Source organism: Notolepis coatsorum, assembly GCF_963971535.1.
Source record: "Notolepis coatsorum genome assembly, chromosome: 9".
NCBI lineage: Eukaryota > Metazoa > Chordata > Actinopteri > Aulopiformes > Paralepididae > Notolepis > Notolepis coatsorum.
In genome coordinates this window covers 69,068,806-69,078,915 of record NC_140173.1, presented here as the reverse complement: position 1 = coordinate 69,078,915, position 10,110 = coordinate 69,068,806, and positions in this window count along the sequence as shown.

Here is a 10,110-nt window from a genome sequence, read left to right as displayed (position 1 = left end):
GCACATTAGGGAAAATGAATGATGTTCAAATAAAAGCCCAAGTTCTAATCTATCGGTTTTCATTTCATGTTTCAATCTGCTCCAGAGGCTGATATAAAAGGTTTTATTAACTGACAATTCTGAAAATCTTTCCAAAAAACCCTAATTGCATAGGTTTTAATAGGAGTTTTTAGCAGGCGTTTTATGTCTAAATGGGTTAAGTATTCATTTTGCATGGTCTCAGCTGCACTCCAGTTCAACAACCCACAAGCAAGCACTCTTCTCAGTATATTTGGAGTACATACAGTTGATATATACAGTTGATATACCTTGTAAAAGTCAGTACAGTTAATGTGTCAAAAGTAGAAATAAGCATTTAAAAGCTCTATTCTCCAATGTGGATGATAATCTGCCAATGGTGAAAAGGAAACGACTATATCTAGCATAATATTGTATAGTGCTGAGAGATGAGTCGGCGGTGGTGTCTCGAAGGAGAGCGGTATTTATTAGCACAACATTTTATATGGAAATCACAACATTTATATGGAATGTCACTGTAAACCAGTGTTCATTTTGGCAGCTATTTTCATTTTAGTTTTAGTCTTAGTAATGTGTCAAGTGCTCCTTTTTCGTTTATCATATTTAGTCATTTTCATTTATTTTTTTCGTTTAGACAGTTTTAGTCAACTAAAATGTCTGAGCATTAAAATGTCTGAGCATTTTAGTAAACGGATGACATTTTTGTCTATTTTTAGTCAATGGAAAAAAACTTGGCAGAAGTCAGAAATAGTCAACATGGAACATATTCTGATTTAAATTGCGTATTTATTTTTTAACCTATAGGGGAATCTGAGTCGGCGGCACAAGTAATAAACAGGACGGGTGCAGCACTCACTGTCGATCTGTGAATGGAGAAATAACTTAATAAGACAGTCACATTATGTCTGGCCTTGCTCACCTGGCAGCGATTTATTTGAAAATATTAAATAACAGTAACAGCAGCCAGTGTAACAGTGTCAACAACACTAACAGGATACTGTGTTTTTTTTAACTTGAGTAGATAATAGTACAGTACAATAGTGTATAGTACACACAGTAGCAATCTGATTGCAATCTGCTTGCATAAACATAAAATGATAAATCACATTTTGAGGTTGTTGTGTAAAGTGCCACATGGTGATGGAAGGTCTGGTTAGGGGTTAGATTTAGAGGTGGTCTAGGTTTGGTTAGGGGTTAGAGTTAGAGATGGTCTAGAGGTCTGGTTATGGCCTCTATTAACCAGACCTAGACCACCTCTGACTCTAACCCCTAACCAGACCAAGACCACCTCTCTGACTCTAACCCCTAACCAGACCTAGACCACCTAGGCTCTTACTCTAACCCCCAAGTTAAGTTTGGTGATGGTCATTGGTCAGTGCTGGGCTGCTGCTGGCAGCGGTTTATTCTATAACAACATGATACTGTAAACTAAACACAGTAGTACACACTGATTGTAATCTGCTTGCATAAAAACATACATTCTGAGGTCAGTGTACTGTTAAAGTGCCACATGGAAGAGGTCTGGTTAGTGGTTAGAGTTAGAGGTGGTCTAGGTCTGGTTAGGGGTTAGAGTTAGAGGTGGTCTAGGTCTGGTTATGGCCTCTATTAACCAGACCTAGACCACCTCTGACTCTAACCCCTAACCAGACCTAGACCACCTAGGCTCTGACTCTAACACCTAAGTTAAGTTTGGTGATGGTCATTGGTCAGTGCTGGGCTGCTGCTGGCAGCGGTTTATTCTATAACAACATGATACTGTAAACTAAATACAGTAGTACTAGTAGTACACACTGATTGCAATCTGCTTGCATAAACATATACATTCTGAGGTCAGTGTACTGTTAAAGTGCCACATGGAAGAGGTCTGGTTAGTGGTTAGAGTTAGAGGTGGTCTAGGTCTGGTTAGGGGTTAGAGTTAGAGGTGGTCTAGGTCTGGTTATGGCCTCTATTAACCAGACCTAGACCACCTCTGACTCTAACCCCTAACCAGACCTAGACCACCTCTAACTCTAACCCCTAAGTTACGGTTGGTGATGGTCAGTGCTGTATTCTATAAGTGTAAACGTCCGTGCGGAACCAAAGTGCTCAACCATAATATACTATAATGTGTATATGTACTGTATATCACTTTATATACATGCCAACACTAATTTATTAATCATATTGTAAATAAGCTGTGTATACCAACTATGGGGTGCTCTTTGCCATGTGTGTATGGATATATATATATATATATATATATATATATATATATATATACATACACACACATACATATCCATGGCAAAGAGCACCCCAGTTGGTGTACAGCTTATTATTTATAATATGATACAGTATTTATGGGATAAATATATATGCGTGTGTGTATATGTGTATGTATACAGTATATACAGAACAATGCTATAAACATCATGTATGAATATGTATCATGTATGAATATGTGCAGGTATATATGTGTATAAAAAATGGGAGTCTTCAGGCGTAGGCCCGGCAAGCTATATAGTGCTTCTCCCTAGCCCTTTTCGGACAATGCTGCAACAGCAGCTGGTAAAACTTGCGATTTATGACCATTGTCATGTGTCCAATATAAAAATTAACTGAACTGAAAACAAGAATGTTATTCATCCTCTTTCTTCCAGTGCTGCTGTATCTTGTTTCGCTTCATTTTAGTCCTGATGGCTCTGGATTCTCTGTAATACACACAAACAGAAATACTATTTCAATCAACCTCATGGAGAAATAAAGAAGAAATTGCATCAGATTGATGTCCAAATCTTCAGAATTTGGACATGAGACCATTCTGATCTTGTGAGCTCACGTTTCACTGCCCACATCATTCTGGCAAATCTCCATAGAGAGAAGTTTGTAATCTACAAGAAGAGGTGGTTTAGGTGTGACAACAGTGAGAAGCAAGATGCTGCTATTAACATTAGTTATATCTGAAATGAAATGAGTTTCTTAAGGGGAGACACTGCAGGTGAATAGGGTAAAAAAATTTACTGATAGATATCACAATGCAACTTCCCCAGTTGATTACTTATATTAAGACAAGACTTTTTTGTATTACAAGTTTTCTGAAATTGTATGTTTAAATATGCAAATGAGGCATGATCTACTTAAATATGCACTAATTTGCATATAATTCCAGGACAGAAATCTGAACATTGGATAAAGCCATTTTCAAAATTATAGTTTCATTTTGTTGACATATTAGAGCCAAAGGTTATTACAGAGGGGATTTTGGATATCTCTTTTTATCACTCCATAAATCAGAAAATACTCCATTCAGTCCATTTTTATGGTAAAATTCCATATTTCGCCATGTTTTTAGGAATAAAATGTGATATAAATCAGGGTATGAATGCGATATCAACAAACCCTTCTGTAAATACCTTCAGAACATAGATATGAATAGAACTGGAAGGTTTGGTGTATGTGAGTGCTACTGAAGTGGAGATTTCTGGCTCAGAGTATGAGGAAAAACTCTTAAAACTCATTTTTGGGAAAACGCCTTCAAAGTTCTGTATTGTAAAATGCCATACTTTTTTTTTTAAATAGATATTTACAAACACAATACCTAATCAAACCATTAGTAATAGACAACCTAAACACATGCCTGATAACTGAATAATAATAATAATGATGTTATTGAACTGAACAGAACTACACACAGGCTACAAACAGTGTAGTACAGTGTAGTACCCCCTAATAGGCAAAAAATATTTGAATAGATATCACTATGAAACTTTCCCAATTTGTTATGTACATATAAACTAAGAAAAAATATATTGCAAGTTTTCTGAAATGTATGTTTATATATGCAAATGAGGCACTTCCCCATTAAATATGTGCACATTTATGGATGCAATAAGGCAAAATGATGTAAAATAAACAACTAAATGTGTGTTATTGACGTTTTATTGTCACTCGTTTCATAGAAGACATGTTTAGGAAGCAAAATATAACAAAATCTCAAAATCAACAAAAAAAGTATATTTGACTATTCACCTGCAGTGTCTCGCCTTAATTGGAAGAGCAAAGAACAGCACTGAAGGTTTTCTTTCCTGTGGAAACTGTATTCGCTTTACTCCCGACCTTGTGGTGGAAAGAATTAGATTTACCTGAATAGAGGTTGATCCGATCACCTGCCAAATAGTTTTGAAAAAAGGGACATGAAATAAATCACAAGTAATCAAATGAATTAACAGCAAACTCACCAGTCATTCCAGCCAGTCATGCTCTGATATCTTCGATATGAGTGACAGGACCTTGGGATTGACTGCGAGACACTTCTTATTGCCTTGTTTGTGGACTTTTGAGCCCTTGTCCGGATTTATCTTGAACATGCATCTGTAGAGGAGTGGTACATAAAAGGATTGACATCGTTATCAAATGGTGTACATTTACACAATTCCGTTCATTCTCACATTGGTGGGCCTTGGCTGCATACCGTGATACTGCTATAGCCTATGTGTGTGCTGCTCTCAATGAATGTTTGAAAGAATGGGCTCTGTCACTCATGCCCTGCCTTCTGCACTGCATTGATTCACTCTCAAACTGCTACAAGGACTTTATGATTAAAAGTTCATTATGCTGCGGTTAGGTGGCCGAGCGGAGATTGCGTTCGTCACCAACCCCGGAGCTGTGAGCTGGATTCGCCTGTTCGAATCCAGCTCACAGCTCCGGGGTTGTCACCAGCTTGGCTGGCCGTCTGCACTAATACAATTGGCTGTATTAGAGGGTGGGAGAAGCTGGCGGGGTGGGTCCGGGTCGTTGTAAACAGCGACTCCTACAGTTCGGTCGGGGCGCCTGCTAAGCGCGGATAGGACTTGAGGGGGATAGTGTGATCCTCTCACACGCTACGCCCTCTCGATGAAAATCCGCGCTGCCAGGTGAAAAGAAGCGGTGATTGGCTGGACGTGTGTCGGAGGAAGCACGTGGTAGCCTCCACTCTCCCAGATGATCTGACTGTGGGGGGTAAGTGCGCAGCGACCAGGAAGGGACTGGGAATTGGCATACGACTAACATTGGGATGGGAGAAAATCGGAGGAAAATGGAGGGGGAAAAAGACAAAAAAAAAAAAAAAAAAAAAAGTTCATTATGCTGGTAAATGAATAAAACGATGAAAAAAATATACAATTACCTTTGAAGAAACTCCATTGTTGCACCCAGCTCTACAGGATAGTCGATGTTGAGGGCATAATAGATCATGAACATGGCATTGACTGCTTCAGTGAACGTTGAGACTCCATCATTGACCACCACCTGGTCCACTGCTACCATGAAGACAGATGCAGTCAGTGGGCTTTGTCCTGTGAAGGTATGACAGACACACGCGCACACACACACACACACAGAAAAATAGACAAAACTGAGCTGACAAGTTTTAACATTAGCCAAAATGCGGGCGGCTAGGTGGCGCAGTGGGCAAGGCGTTCGCCACCAATGCAGGAGATGCTGGGTTCGAGCCCAGCTCTCGGCGTTGCTACCAGCTTGGCTGGTTGTTCATACTAATACAATTGGCAGTATTAGGGGGTGGGAAGCTGGTGGGTGGGGATTGGACGTTGTGGACAGCGACTCCTACAGGTCGGTTGGTGCGCCTGTGCAGTAGAATCAGGAAGCAACGAGGGCGGCGTGTCTCTCCCACGCAGACCCTCGCCGCTGAGAGATCACGCTGTGCAGGTGAAAAGATGCGACGGCTGCCTCCTTGAGTACCGGAGGGGACACGTGATGCAAGGCTTCGTCCACATTGCAGCCGGCTTGTGGGAGGCATGGCCTAACAGCGTTCGAGACAGGGGAGGGTAGGGGGAAGGGTAGGGTAATTGGACAATACGAAATTGGGGACGGGAGAAAAATAGAAAAATGGGGAGAAAAAGTAGATAAAAAAAAACATTTATTTTTCGATAATTCACCGCTGTCATGGGCAACGCGCAATAATGACCGCTGTCAGGGGCAACAGAGCGCTATTGACCAATCACAATCAAGCATTTTGATCGCAGTCACGAAAGCTAAGCATTACCATTATGCACAACTGCACTACATCAGTGCAATCAAGTCCACACACCTGCCGGGTGCCGGCGATGACAGAGGAGCCACAGAACAACTGAGTCTGCATTTGATCTCATCTTGTCGATGGTGTAAAATGAATTAGGTATATTGTTAGTAAGTTAGCCATGTAATAAGCGGGATAATGTATAGCTATACTCTGTCAATGTCGCAAAATAATTGACCTTCACTGGGTTTAGAACACCTCGGCTGTGCCTCGGTGTTCCAGAACGCAGTGTCTGTCAATTATTTTGCGACAATGACAGAGTATAGCTATACATTATCCTTTACTTAACTTACCACACAGCAATATGCATGGGGTTGTGGGAAGATCCTGAGAGTTCACATCTGCTGCAAGATCGGTATCGTCAACATTTATGAGCATCTTGTTTTGGTCTTCTTTGAAGTGAGCTAAAAGCAGTAACACAGTCCCAACGGAGTCATCACAACCCGCAGCCTGGATTTGAGGTTGAAGTTTTCCTGCAACACTATCTCTTTCTGGGCGCAGACACTTGAAAAATCCCAGGACTCTTTTGTATTTTACATTCATGGCCTCTTGGAATTCTTCATTTATCTGGACCCCAGTCAGTTCATTGAAATGAGCCTTCAAGCCAGTTGTGTTGAAAAGATAGGGCCATTCTTTTTTCAAAGTCCGTGTGTCTTTCTCATCTAGGACATCTCTTCTCTGGGAGGCAAACGTGTTAGTCATCAATGCTTCTATTTTCTTCTCATCTTTCTCATTTTCCTCAAACATTTTATGTAGGTCCTCTTTCATCTTCCTCTGTGATTCGTCATTTGCAGCACGCAGTTGAGGTTCTGGGTTCACACATCCATAAGACATTTTCCTTCGTGTCTTTCCCTTGTCAACACTGCTGGGAGTCATCGTTGGTGGACCTATCCTTTTGTGGTTGTCCACTCTGCATTGTAGTTGTTTTGCTAGAGCATCGTAGCCACTACCTATGACTTGATCCTCAATCACATCCTTGAATGACTTAGGATACTCTTGTACCATCTTGCGGGCAATTTCATTCAAATGTTTCTTTTGAGGATGTTTGCAGACAACCAGGATTTCTGCGGAAATCAACCTGACTATTTCTCTTCTATCCCTCGCCGTTGGCCGCTCTTTATTCTCCAATATTTTTTGTATATTCGACGGCATGATGTTCCACTGTATCTTGAAACTGAAGTGCCAGTTATTGTCCAGTGCTGCTGTTCCCTTCTCACGGCTGATGGAGCACTCATTGGTGGAGGACAATGAGGACATTGGCAGACCTGGAATACAGTAAGCCATAATTAGCACAGATATGAGAGATTGGTTGTTTTGCCTCTGAGACAATATCATTTATATTTTAAATGAAACAATGAACTATGAGGTAAAAGTTCAGAATGTCTGCTTTCAATTCATGTGTTGTTTTTTAACATACATTGAACCATTTTAGAATAGTGCCATTCTGTATGACAGGTGTTTATTTTTTTTTAAACACATTTACATAGTCAGTAAGAACAGTTTTGGGCCGACCATTTACCAATTGAATTCAACATCCCCAACAGTATACATGGTAAATGTACGCACGTTTATTTGTGATGGGGCATAGTCTTGGCGTGAACGGAGGTGACAAGGAGCTTGTAGGCGAGCAGGAGTCAAACAGCGCATCCGCATTTCTGTCTGGAGTGTTGTTGGGAAAGTCTGTAGAGGGGTCCAAAATGGTAGTGAATGATAACTTTATTTTCAAAACAGGCACAGAGGAGTATTATCATATTGTTTGGACCACCACCTCTGCAAGTACACTACTCAGTGCGACCATGGTTGGATGTTAACAGTGAAGACGGCAACAAATTGAGCCCACAATATGAAACTCAAATTTGAAGCTTAAATCAGTGTATTTAAGGGGGGTAGGCTCCCAGATTTCTATGTACTTTTTATTATAATCTCTGCATTTGTCATAATGTCTCGATGGTAATCAATAGATTATGATGATAGGTGCATTCTGGTTCGGCTTCTGACGCACAACTAGGCCGTCCAATTAAACCTGCTGGTTTGAGTTTTGATTGGGTGGAGGTAAATCTTCCCCTGACCCCTTATCCATTATGGATTTTGATTTGACATCATAATTTATTGATTACCATCGAGACATGACAAATGCAGAGGTTATAACAAAAAAAAAGTACACAGTACATTTCACAGAGTAAATTCTACTCAAACTGAGTACATTTGACTCAAACTGAGTAAGATTTTACCCAAACCAGTTTGAGTAAAATGTACTCAGTTTGAGTACAATTTACTCAGTTTGAGTAAAATTTACTCTGTGAAATGTACTGTGTATATCTGGGAGCCTACCCCCCCCCCCCTTAATAGGAGAACCCATTAGAACCCTAATACTTGAACTCATTCCATGTGTACCTCATTAAGGCAGCAGCTAATTATGTAATGAGCACAGTGCAATCTCCTTTCTGGTCGTAACAGACCTCTCAAGTATTGTCATTTGAAAGGAAAGTGTGCACAATGGTTTTACTTACTGCCGCTAGAAGAAAAAATGCCTGAACTGGCAGGAAAGGCTGTAGACGGGCTACTGGAATCTTCTTCCGATTCTCTGCGGTTGTAACCTAAAGATAGATACTTTATTAATCCCATTTTGTTAAACAAAAGTCAGTTTGACATACACTCTACTATATAAAAATGAAGACATGCTCAAATAGAGTGACAGTCAATGTTTCACTTACGCTTGGCATGAGCAAGTAACTTTCTGGATTCCACCGGCTTCAGTACACCTTCAAGTTCATGCGGTTGCAAAAACTGTAGATCGTCCACACTAGTCACTCCGAGGCCGTCAAGTAAATCCAGTAGTAAAGGTTGTAGTCCAGAGCCTGGAAGCACGGCATTTATGTAACTGGCCAGGTCACCCATGACTACAAAGAAAGATAAACACAGCTTGAGCCCAGATTTAGCTAAAAGCTAGCAGGTGAAAAGATGCGACAGGCTGCCTCCACATGTATCAGAGGGGACATGTGATGCAAGGCTTCGATCCTCCCTACAACCGACCAGTGGGGGGCATATGCAAGCAACAATCAGGACAGGGGAGGGAGAATTGGCACAAGAGGTAAATTGGGATGGGGAGAAAAATCACAGAAAAGGCAGAAAAAGTAGATAAAAAATAAAAATAAAAAAAAAAACAGTAATGAAAGCTGTTTAGGATGGTAGTTCAATGCTAAATAAATACAGCTGTTTTTATTGGCTCACCTGGGGTGCCATTGGCTGAGGGGCACAGCTGTTTGATGCCAGCTCCTCCTTGCAGTGTGTGGAAGTGTGTGAAGACACTGAACGCCCAACTGCTGACACCTATCCTGCCACTTTGCCTGAGTCTGTCCTCAGTGTGTGTGTGTGTGTGTGTGTGTGTGTGTGTGTGTGTGTGTGTGTGTGTGTGTGTGTATGAGAATGATTTGGATGCCTATACTACATGTTATATATGCCTCGTGCAGCAATTTAGAATTTAGAATGTATGTACCCAATCAATTATGAATCGAATCATTACTCCCAAGAATCAAGATCAAATATAACTGAGATTCCCATCCCCTCCCCAACTAATCAGCCACCCCATATATCGTCAGTAGCGAATTCAGTAAGCTACTGATCCAGAACACTGTGTTTAAGGGACAGGACTGTCATTCCACATAGACTATATATATATGCAGCTAGTGGATAAAAGTCCAAACACTGTTCAGCATTGATGCAAACCATTTGTCTAGCTGCTTCTCCAAGGTTATAGAGGCCATACTCTGCCAGATAGGATGACGAGTGTGGTATCACCAGGAAGTACACACACTTGTTTTCCTTCATCAGAATGAGCTCAATTTGTCCAAATTCCACTGACTCTTCATTCTTAATGCATAGAAAATAGCCTTTCCTATACAGGGTACCCTTCCACTGCACTTCTGTGGACACCAACTCAGGATGTGGGAGCGAGCTTGCTTTAACCGCATCACGCACTTGGTCACTGTACAAGTCAGTGTGGTAAGGAAACATGTTTTTTACTTGCAAAGTTGCAGGAA